Source organism: Enhydra lutris, unplaced genomic scaffold (genome assembly GCF_002288905.1).
Source record: "Enhydra lutris kenyoni isolate GAN:26980312 unplaced genomic scaffold, ASM228890v2 scaffoldscaffold46, whole genome shotgun sequence".
In the NCBI taxonomy this organism is placed as follows: domain Eukaryota; kingdom Metazoa; phylum Chordata; class Mammalia; order Carnivora; family Mustelidae; genus Enhydra; species Enhydra lutris.
In genome coordinates, this window is record NW_019154130.1 from 15457731 (window position 1) to 15469193 (window position 11463).

Consider the following 11463-nt stretch of genomic DNA (forward strand, 5'->3'; position numbering starts at 1 on the left):
GGACTTGTCCTTAACTGACTAGGGGAAGGCTGTGGGTGCATAAGGTTTCTAGGGAGAAGATGGGAGAATTTTTAATCAAGGCTTAATAGCTTTCCTTTTGTTTCCCTTGTTTTAAGAACTACACTTTTGATCAGTCTTGACTTTTTCTTTTTTTTCCATCCCCCAACTCATTTCCAAAATATAAAAAGGGAAAAGTGAGGGTGGCCTGGGGACCCCCGAATCTTGCAGTTGGTGTCTGAGGTGAAGTGAGGGCGGTCTTGTGGAAGGTCATGTCCCTCTCCTCAAGTTTTGCCAACTCATTTTAGGCCATCTGCCTAAAATAACACCATTTCCTTGCAGGTTGCAGCGGGAGTGGGGGTGGGGGGGTATGAATTTCCACCACAGATACTAGAGAACAGTACTGTATTTATCTGAAATCCAACTACTCCTGACCCAAGGCTTCCACGTGTTCAGGGAGGGTGGCATTCATGTTGGGTCATAACTCAGCTTCTTATTTTTAGTCTTGTACAAAGGTCATGGGACTCCTCTACAGGAAAACATGTTTGAGGGGGCCTTCTGGCCTTTTATCTATGCCCTCGGTCCAAGCCTGTGGAACTGCCCCCAAGTCTGGCAAGACCACCATTTCTGCGCCAGGCTTCCGTGCAGGTATCTGGCTTCGGATTGGCTTCTCCATAGCCAGGATCCAGCCTCCCTGGGTTTTGCCCACATCACCAATCCTCAGGAACCTCAAACCATGTCTCTAGTCTTGGGATAGCTTCATTTCCCAGGGGATGGGCACTGCTGCCACCTCCCCCTTTCGAGCTCCTTCCTCCACGAACCCTCCCAGAAGGTCGAATGTCGTCTCCTTTCTACAGGCCCTTTAGAAACAGTGCTGGCCTCTCTCCTCTGTGGGTGGGCGTGACCCTGGGGTTGTGCAAAATGGCAGCCCTGTGATGCTCCCTTCCTCTCTGCACCGCCTACTTCTCTCTCCTACCTTTGCATGCCTCATGCCCTCCTTTCCTCCTGCCACTCCAGCCATCACACATCTCTATAAAAATGTCAGAGTCCCCACCGAAGCCCCTTTTTGTAAATTGCTAAGTACACAGTTCCCAGCGTCTGCTGACTATCAAAAGCCTTTCTTCTCCGGAGTTTCTGCTGACTCGCAGAGGGGAACAGAGGACTTTGGTCTCACCATTTGTGGACTCCTCTGGGCGCAGGAGCGGGAGGCTGGGGTTGGCTGAACAGTGGGGGGTTTCCATGCCAGACAGCGGCTGGTCTCGTATCAGTGTATATGAAATCAAACATTATCTCCAGCCACCAAGATTAATTTCCTTCTGAAAACATTCCCCCCTATCTGCATGGGAAATTAATAATTCTCCAAGTCACAGCGTTTTGACTGAATTTCATGAGAACCAGTAACCCTGACCTTATTATGCTAAGGGAACATTAAAGGAACATTTCCCCTCCCTGCTTGGGATCACATTACAAAGACTTCTCACATGGGCAGCTCACAGTGAAGGGGCAAATGGCTTGTGTGTGTGTGTGTGTGTGTGTGTGTGTGTGTGTGTCCCTGGCTACAGAAGAGGCAGCGGTCAATCCTGTTTGACCACAGATACACTGTACCAGCGCATAGTAAGGGCCTAATGACTGGAGATGCTACGATTATTTGTAGCTAATTACACATCTAACAGACATTCTTCCCATTTTTCCTTAGCAACAGAATCTTGATCTTGTCTAGAATAAAGGTATTTCCTCATTTCTCTTGCAACTATGGGTGGCCATGTGACTGCATTTTGTTCCATGAACGGTAGGTAGACACACTGTACCGGCCTCTAGGAGCCTGGGAAGCCTGCATCAGGTAAGCATCCCGCTCTTGATTTCGGCTCATGTCCTGGTCTCAGGGTCCTGGGATGGAGCCCTGCACGGGGGAGTCTGCTCATCTCTTACTCACGCTCTCTTGCTCTAATACGTAAATAAATCTTAAAAAAAAAAAAAAAAAGCCTCCGCTTTTAGCTCAGTTCTGACACTAACTACCCAGGCTTATTGCAGACTCCATAGGTTAAGGGTTTAGGCCCCCATCCCAGATGCCACTCACAGGTATTGGGGTCCCAGGGTACCCACACTTCTGTCCGACCTGGCTTCACATCAGAAGCTCCCATGCGTGACCCCATCCTCAGTTTCGATCATCTGTTATGATAGCTCCCAGGATTCAGGGACACACTTTACTATTACTGGTTTATTAGAAAGTATATGATAAAGGACGCAAACGACCAGTCAGAGGAAGAGGTGCCTAGGGCGGGATTCAGAAGGGTCCCTACCACAGGAGGGGCGCCTGGGTGGCTCAGTGGGTTAAAGCCTCTGCCTTCGGCTCAGGTCATGATCCCAGAGTCCTGGAATTGAGCCTCGAATCAGGCTCTCTGCTCAGCAGGGAGCCTGCTTCCTCCTCTCTCTCTCTCTTGCCTGCTTCTCTGCCTACTTACTTGTGATCTCTGTCAAATAAATAAATAAAATCTTATTTAAAAAAATAAGAAAGGGTCCCTACCACAGGAGTTTCTGTCCCCGTGGAGCAGGGGGGCACCACTCTCCCAGTGCAATCGTGTGTTCACCAACCTGCAAGCTCTCCCAACTCTCTCCTTTAGGATCTTAACGGAGGTTTTGTGACAGAGGCGGCATTGATTAAAATCACTGGCCATTGATTAACTCGGTAGGCAGCCCCTCCTCCCTCCTTAGAGGTCAGGGGTGGGTGGGAGGGCCTGAACTTACTTTCTTTCTTTTTCCTTTTTTTTTTTTTTTTAAGATTTTATTTATTTATTTGCTGAGCAGAGACCCTGATGCAGAGGTGGATCCCAGAACCCTGGAATCATGACCTGAGTTGAAGGAAGACACTTAAACCCGAGGCCTGAAATTTCTAATCCTCTAATCTGGTCCTGGTCTTGTGGGTGGTGAGCCCCCACGGTGCCCCCCTGCCCCCGACCAGCCATCAGCCATCTCATTAACATACAAAAAGACAATTTCATCCCTCCAGAGATTCCCAAGATCTTGGAAGGTCTTAAATCTAGAACAGGGACTAAGTTCAAATAGTGGAACAAAAGATGCCGCTATCACCCCTGTCATCCATTTTACAAGGGTTCAGGTGCTCTGTGCCAAGACCCAGGGACGAAGTCCAAATATATACTCCTTAGCTCATCAGTATCATGGAAACCTCCACTGTGTGGTGGTCAGGTCTGCCCTGCAGGGGTGCTCTTCTGTCCGCGGCCTGCCCTATGCCTAGGGAGTCTGTCTGGTGGTTGCCTTTGGTAAGTGGAGAGACCAGCGGGAGATAGGAGCGTGGTAGGGGTGGAGGCATTTACTACCTCCTACCTCCTGGCTTGGAGTCACGTGGTTCTGGCCCCTTGGGACAGCCCTCTCCAAAGCGCTGGAGGCCATTCCCACCACTCACCAGTCCAAGCCTGCTGACCAGTCCCAGCCCCTGCCCCGAAACTCCATCCCTTGGGTTTTTCTACATCTGCTCCCACTTAGGTAAAGAGCCCCTTTATGGAAAGCCTCTCCCACACCATCTCATCTGAGAGTGCCTGCTGTATCCCACCAGGACCGTGTAAAAATGAAGTAGCGCAAAAGAGAAGCCTTCATTCCACTCTGTCCTCCGGTCTCTGGGTTCCCCTCCTCCTCCCAGAAACAACCAATGTTCCCAGGCTCATTTGTATCTATCCATCCAGAAACACGATCATATGGTTCCTGCTTGCCTATCTGTTTTGGATTGTCAATTATCCGTGAATCTCGAGGCCCACGGATGCCTGTGAATGGCTGTGACCCCAATGCTAGGCCCCGAGGACCCCCAGTTCAGCTTGATTTCCCTCTTGTCCCTTCATTTCCTCGAAAAGGCCCTGTCTCAGGGCCAGGGGTTGGGGGGCGGACACGACACTTGGGAAGCCATGCTTTCTGGAGTGGTTAATGTCCTAGACGGAGGCTGTCATTGATGGGCATTTGTCCCTCAGTGTGACAGCTCCCTGGCCTCTGACTCCAGTTCTGACACTCCCTAGCTGGGACACCTGGGGCAAACTGCTTAACCTCTCTTTGCCTACTTCCTCACCTGGGAAATGGGGATAATACCCTTTAGGATTATTGCGAGGGTTGAAGGAGCCAAGAGAGTTAATGTGAAGCTCCGCGCAGAGTATGTGTTCAAAACACCAGGTATTTTTATTTTTTCTTTAAAGATTTTATTTGTTTATTTGACAGACAGAGATCACAAGTAGGCAGAGAGGCAGGCGGAGGGGTGGGGTGGGGTGGGGTGGGGAGCAAGCTCCCCGCCGAGCAGAGAGCCCGGTTGTGGGACTCCATCCCAGCACCCTGGGATCAAGACCTGAGCTGAAGGCAGAGGCTTTAACCCACTGAGCCACCCAGGCGCCCCAAAACACCAGGTATTTTTGTATTAGGCTGAAAACTAACATTCCATCGATGTCTGCTTGCCACAGAGACACAACAGCGGTGTATCTCACTGAAGGATCACAACCACCCGGTGAGGACAGCAAATGCTTCTGGGACTTGCCAGGCATGCGGGTCATACATACCAGAGCTGGCAAGTTCAGTCTGTGGGCAGCAGCACAGCCTCGCTCTGGGACTGACCCATTAAGTCCAGGCTAACATATTTATCTGTTCTCTTTGATTCCTGGTCCTTGTATTACAGGAAGTATCCCTGGGCTCTGGCTTTTGCTTCTTAACTCACGGATGCCACATCAAACACATCCAAGGAGCTGTGTGAGATCCTTTCTGCAATTTGCTTGATCCTGAGAAAACTGCCCAAGGTCTTGTTCAAAGAAGAGATTCTCTGTCAATTTCTGCAGTCTGATTCCGGAACAATGAGGGCGGGGCCTTGGAATCCTTAAGTTTTTCAGTGCTGTGAGTTCCTAGGATGAGGCAGAGGTGGAATTTTTTTTTTTTTTTTGCGTGGAAATAGAGCGTCCTCTGCTGTCCAGGAAGAGGATGACTTCAAAGCAGAGGAAGGCGCGCCGGGGGATGGTCCCTCTCTTCCATGGGTACTTTTCTGACTCTTATCTTTGTTCTACCCTTGAGGGTCACTATGCGCCTGTATCAGAACTGGGCAAGGGTAAGGAGAATAAAAAGAAGGCAGGGTCCTCCTGCTCTCACAGAGTTTACAATCTAGTTTTACTGACAACAAGAAAATTTTAAGAAACAGGTTCAGAAAAGTGTGGACTGGGCTCCATCCTACAAGTATTTCCTGGGCATGTGCTGTGTACAGACTCCAGGAGCATAGGATCAGCATTTACAAACTCCATGTGCCCAGGAATAGACATATCGTGGGTTCTGCCACCAGGTGGGGGTCCAGAGATGAACACTTGAGATGGGAACAGACGGTAGGTGCTAGCATAGCCTGGGGAGCCTGGCTCTTGGGGAGGGGGGCAGGGAGGAGTTACCACTCAATAAAAATTTTATCTTAGGGTGTCTGGCCGGCTTAGTCAGTAGAGCATGCGGCTCTTGATCTGGGGTGTCCTGAGTTCGAGCCCCACATTGGACGTAGAGATTACTTTAAAAAAAAAACAACAACTCATTTTGACATAACAACTAAGTATTCAAGTTAAACTATTCCAATCTTATAGAAAAGAATAAGCATGAAAGTAAAAATTACCTGAAATCCCACTATTTCAAGGTAACTGTGGATCTCTCTTTGGAGACCATCTTTCCATCTGGCTCACTGTGGTTTATCCCGACATACCTACAGACACCAAGTCACTTCATTATACACGCAGTGTATTTCAGAGACTCCTTTTCTTTTTAATTTTTTAAAAAAAGGTTTTATTTATTGGGGCACCTGGGTGGGTCAGGTCATGATCCTGAAGTCCCTGGATTCAGCCCTGCATGGGGGCTCTCTGCTCAGCAGGGAGTCTGCTTCTCCCTCTGATTCTCCCCCCTCTGATGCTCTCTCCTTTCATGCTCTCTCAAATAAAAAAATATTTAATAATAATAATTTTATTTATTAATTTGAGAGAGAGAAAGAGAGCGGAAGTGAGAGACCACAAGTAGGGGGAATGGCAGAGGGAGAGGGAGGCGGCGGCTCCCCGCTGAGCAAGGAGACCCACACAGGACCAGATCCCAGGACCCGGACATCATGACCTGAGCCAAAGGCAGACACTTAATTGACTGAGCCAGTCAGGAGTCTCCCTCCTCCTTTTGACCCCCTCCCTCCTTCCCTCCCTCCCTTTTTCTTTTTCTTTTTTTTTAATTATTAAAAGCTTTCCTGAAATGTTTTCACATACCATACCATATAATATTTTCATATGCTCATCCATTTAAAGTATCAATTTAATGGTTTTAAGATACTGCAACAAAGTTGTGCAACTGTCCCTACAATCTACTTCCCACCCCCAGTTCTGCAGAGCTGTAACTGACATGAAACACTGTACTCGTTTAAGGCATATAACATAATGATTTAGTATATGTACATATTGCAGAATGATCACCACTAATAATTTTAGCTAACATCCATCACCTCACATAGCTATGATTTTTTTTTTTTTTTTTGAGTTTTCTTTTCTTTCCCTAACCCTACTGTTGGTTTTTTTGTTTGTGGACACCTTTCCAGCCCAGGTAACTGAGGTTGAGAGCTTAGGGCGTGTCCTTCCACATCTTTCTCAAACACTCTTATACAGAGAACACCAGAGTTCTTTGCCCTTTGATGGAAAGAGCTTGCGTATTTTGGCCTCACTCGGGATCTACGAAATCCAACCCTCTGAGTGTGGAGACACGAACCTGTGTTTCTAACCCTCAGTCTGGGACTTCCTGCTGCTTCTGGTCCTGCTCTGGGGAGGCAGGTGAAGGCTCCCGTGGCTGCAGACAATAGCTGGGGTCAGGAGGAGACCATGGAGATCTTCAGCACAGGCAAACAGGTGGAAGCGTCCAGGTAGAGAAAAGAACTTGTGCAAAAGCATGGGTGTGAGGGAGTTCCAGGTGTGCTCTGGAGATGGCTCACAGTGGGGCTGGGAAGGGGGTGGGCCTGAGGTCCTGATGGCCTTGAATGCCAGAATCAGGGCCTGTGAGTCAAATGGGATGGGTGGCAGGGACTCTTATGGGAGGAACTTTTGCAAAAGGAGAGAACTCAGCCTGGCCAAGGGGAGTGGGGCACTCATGTTAATAACCACGTAATGGCAATCATTCAGTGCTGGGCTGTGCTTACAGTATGCCAGGCACAGTGTGTGTGTGTTGTTAACTCATCAGTCCCCCTAACAACTCATGGGGCAGATAGTATTTTCAGGCCGATTCCAGCGAAGAGGAAACCGAGGCAGAGAGATGTTAAGCAAGTTGCCCAAGGTCACACAGCTGGTAAATGGTTGAGCCAGGCTCAAACTCAGGCAGTCACCACTGAAGTCTATGCTCCTCACCTGTTTTTTGTTGTTGTTCCTGGGCATTGTAGTCTCTTAATCTACAAAACCAGCTCAAAAGTGACAAGGCTGAGAGGCAGAATTACCCAGAAGAACCACCATCAAAGTGATAGTAGCAAGTATTTAGAGAGAGCCAACTGCCTCAAAAAAAAAAAAAAAAAAAAAAAAGAGGAAGCATGGAATAGTGCTCAGGGCTTTGATTCTGCCATCAGAGGAATTTGGGTTCAAATCCTAGCTTTGCTATGCACCAGCTGGGCTGCTTATATATCCTCTTACAGCCTCAGTTTTCTCATCTGTAAAATGAGATAAAAGTACCTACCTCAGGGTGCCTGGGTGGCTCTGTCCGTTATGCCTCTACCTTCGGCCCAGGTCGTAGTATCAGAGTCCTGGGAATGAGTTCGAGTTCCGCATGGGTTCCCGGTTCAAGGGGGAGCCTGCTTCTTCCTCTCCCTCCACCATTCCCTCCACTTGTGCTCTCTCTGCCGAATAAATAAAATCTTAAAAAAAGTACCTGAGTACTCAACGTGAGGCTGTTGAGGAGTTAAATGAGAAAACGGATGAACAACGCATATACCAGCCACATAAGTGAAAGGGGAGTGGGGCTGGGAGGAAGAATGGTCCGAGACTGAAATACAGGTAGGCCCAGAGTTGGGACTGGGGGTAGTAGCTGAATTCCGAGAGAGCGAACTCTGAGACTGGCTGTAAGGGCATCCCTCCTGTGCTGTCTCCGATGGCCAACGGGGAAGCCTATGCCTTACCTGAATTCTGCAAATCGCTGCTCTCCCAGGAGAGAATAGCAATAAAGCTCACAGCCACCACGTACTGAAATTATCTACCGTCCCCACTGCGCGAGGATTCGGGCTGCGGAGGATTTTTTGAGCGGTCCACAGCGACACCTTCCGGACAACGAGCGAAACTGCTAGCTCAAGGTAGTTCGCAGTTTGAATGTTGGAGCTTCGTTCCTTTGGAGGGTGTGGTTTATGGCAGTTCTGATAAAACCCCCAGTATCATACGAAAATTATTGTGGAACAGGAAATGAGGGTGGTAATGGCCAATCTAATCCCAAGGGTTGAGCTGTGTAGAGTCCAGCAAGCTCTCATTCCATTATTATGTAGTTGTGATTATTCAAGAAGGAACTAAAATACTTTTTTCTTTCCATTTATGTGTATTTTTTCAAGTGGCCTCTAAGCTGTTAGGACATAAATATTTAAGAGTTGTTTTGATCTAAATACCTACTAAACCGGTTAGGTTTTATTGGGGGAACTGTTTGTTGCGCAGGTGGGAGCACAAGGTGCTTTAGAGACACTGGGTGCCTTGGACCAAGTAAGTTTGCGATCTGCATCATGCTTGTTACAAAAAGTTGTCTTAAGCAACCCTACCTCTGTTTTATAGATGAGTCAAGAAAGGCTAGCTCACGTGCCTGAGGCCCGCCAGGGGCGGGGCTGGGGATGGTGTATGGGGACCTTGACATTCAAACTAGGTCTGTGTCCTTCTCTAGAAGGCAAACGACTCCTGTTTAGATTTGCCTCCTGACTGGGGGAAGCGCAGCCTCTTCTGCTTGCGGAGAAGTAGGGTCACGTTCTTGATGTGTCCCTTCTTATTCATATCCTAAGGAGGTCCCCTACTCAGGGGACCCAGGACAGCAGCCTCTGAGCGTAGTGGGAGCAGAAGCTCCCATTAGGCTGTGCTCCTAACCCCCAGGCAAATGCACCTTCCGTCTGGAGTCCCAGGCTCAGCCACCGGGCTGCGGGCGGGCTCAGCAGTTAGATTTCAAACGCAGGCAGCGGAAGAATCCAGGCCCCTCCCTTCTCCCCTCCCCCGGGTTCCCTTTTCTAGGTGGAGAGTCACCGCGGACCCCTCTGGGCAGCAGGCAGCCTCCTGGTAGGGGATAGATAGCAGGTAAGAGACCAGTGAGATCGTGAAGGGACCGCCAGTGAGCTGCCTGCTCCTCAGAGCAACTTGCATCGGAGGAAAAGCACTGGGGGAGAGAGGCAGACTATTGGCTCTCGGGGACTCTGGGCAAGTCATTTAACCCCTTGGAGCCTCTGTTCCCACCTCCCCACTCCCCGCAGATGGAACAGTAGTACCTACTAGGTGGAGTTGTTCTGAGAATTTAATTAATACATCACTAACGCTTATACTTAGTGAATGGCTCAATATGCATGGTCTGTTTACAGTGAAATTTAGCTGTCTATTCATTTTCAACAAATAATTATTGGCCACCCCCTATGTATATACAAGGCAATATTCTAACCCCTGGGAATACAGCAGTGAATAAGACAGAGGAAAAAACCCTGCCCTCAGGGGGCTTATACACTGTAGCAGAGGGAGACTGACCCTAAGTAACACACACAGAAGTCAATTACAGAGCCTAGGTCAGACAGAAATAGAGGAGCCACATAATGTAATTTACAATTTCCCAGCAGTACTGTTACAAAAGTAAAAAGAAACTGGGGAGATGAATTTTTCTAATTTTTCATTTAGAAAATTTTAGATTGTGTTTTAAAAACGTTCGCTCTCTCCCAATACACCCAAAATATGGTTCACCCAGAGGCATTAGCCACATTTTAAGTACTCAGTAGCCACATACTGTGGACCATGTTAGAAGGTGCAAGCAAGGGGCACCTGGGTGCCTCAGTCGGTTGAACAACGGACTCTCGGAGTCTCAGTTTTGGCTCAGATCATGATCTCTGGGTCGTGAGATCGAGCCCCATGTGCGGCTCTGTGCTCAGTGGGAAGGGGAGTGGAACAATAAAGGCATAATCCAGGGAAAGCAGGACTGGAGCCCCAGGTAAGGGGGGCGTCAGGTAACAGACAGGGAAAGCGGTTACTGCAGTTAAGCAGCCCCTTGGTCTGTGCTGGCCTGGCCTGGCTCCGCAGGGAGCGTTTTCTGGCCAAGGGCACATTTTCCTCTTCTGCTACCAAGTCATGACCTGAGTTCTGCAGAGCCCTGAGGTGCACCCCCTCACCACCACCCTGCTTACTCCCGGAAATGGCGGCACTCCTCCTTCTGGGCACTGAGGGCCACCCCAGGGGACAAATTTCAGGAATTTTGTCAAGGATCTGACTGGAACAGGGAAGAGAGGGGTGTGTGTGTGTGTGTGTGTGTGTGTGTGTGTGGTGTTCTTGCACAGGGCTGGGATTAGGGGCAAGGCAAGTGAGGGCTGCAGCCTGTCCTTATTTTAAAATTGTGGTATTTTATGAAATCCTGCCATTTGCAATGGGTGTGCATGGATGGAACTAGAATTATGCTAAGCAAAGTCAGTAAGAGAAAGACAATTGTCGTGTGATCTCACTCATATGTGGAATCTGAAGAACAAGACAGAGGATCATGGGGAAGAGACGGAAAAACGAAACAAGAGGACAAGAGAGGGAGATAAACCATAGAGAAGAGACTCTTAATCTCAGAAAATAGACTGAGGGTTGCTGGGGAGTGGAGGGGAGAGATGGGATGGCTGGGTGATGGACACTGGGGAGGGTATGTGCTATGCTGAGTGCTGTGAATTGTGTAAGACTGATGATTCACAGACCTGTACCCCGGAAACAATTACTACATTTTATGTTAATGAAAAGTTAATTGCTCCTAAAATTACTGGGACTGTATGCATATACAAATTATCATATTGTACACTTCAAATATATTGCAATTTTATCGGTCAGTTGTACCTCAATAAAGCCAAAGCTATGTAAAAAAAAAATTGTATTTTAGGGGCACTTGGCTGGCTCAGTTGATGGAGCATGGAACTCTCGATTGTAGGGAGTCAGGGGTTCAAGCCCCATGTTAGGCATAGAGCTTACTTAAAAAAATAAAATAAAATTTTAGTATTTTGTTCATCAGAGACTTAAGATTTTATTTATTTGACAGAGATCACAAGTAGGCAGAGAGAAAGGAAGGGAAGCAGGCTCCCTGCTGAGCACAGAGCCCGATCCCAGGACCCTGGGATCATGACCTAAGCCGAAGGCAGAGGCTTTAACCCACTGAGCCACCCAGGCGCCCCATCAGAGACTTTTTTATTTATTTTTTGTTATTATTTTAAAAAATATTTTTATTTATTTATTTGACAGAGATCACAAGTAGGCAGAGAGGCAG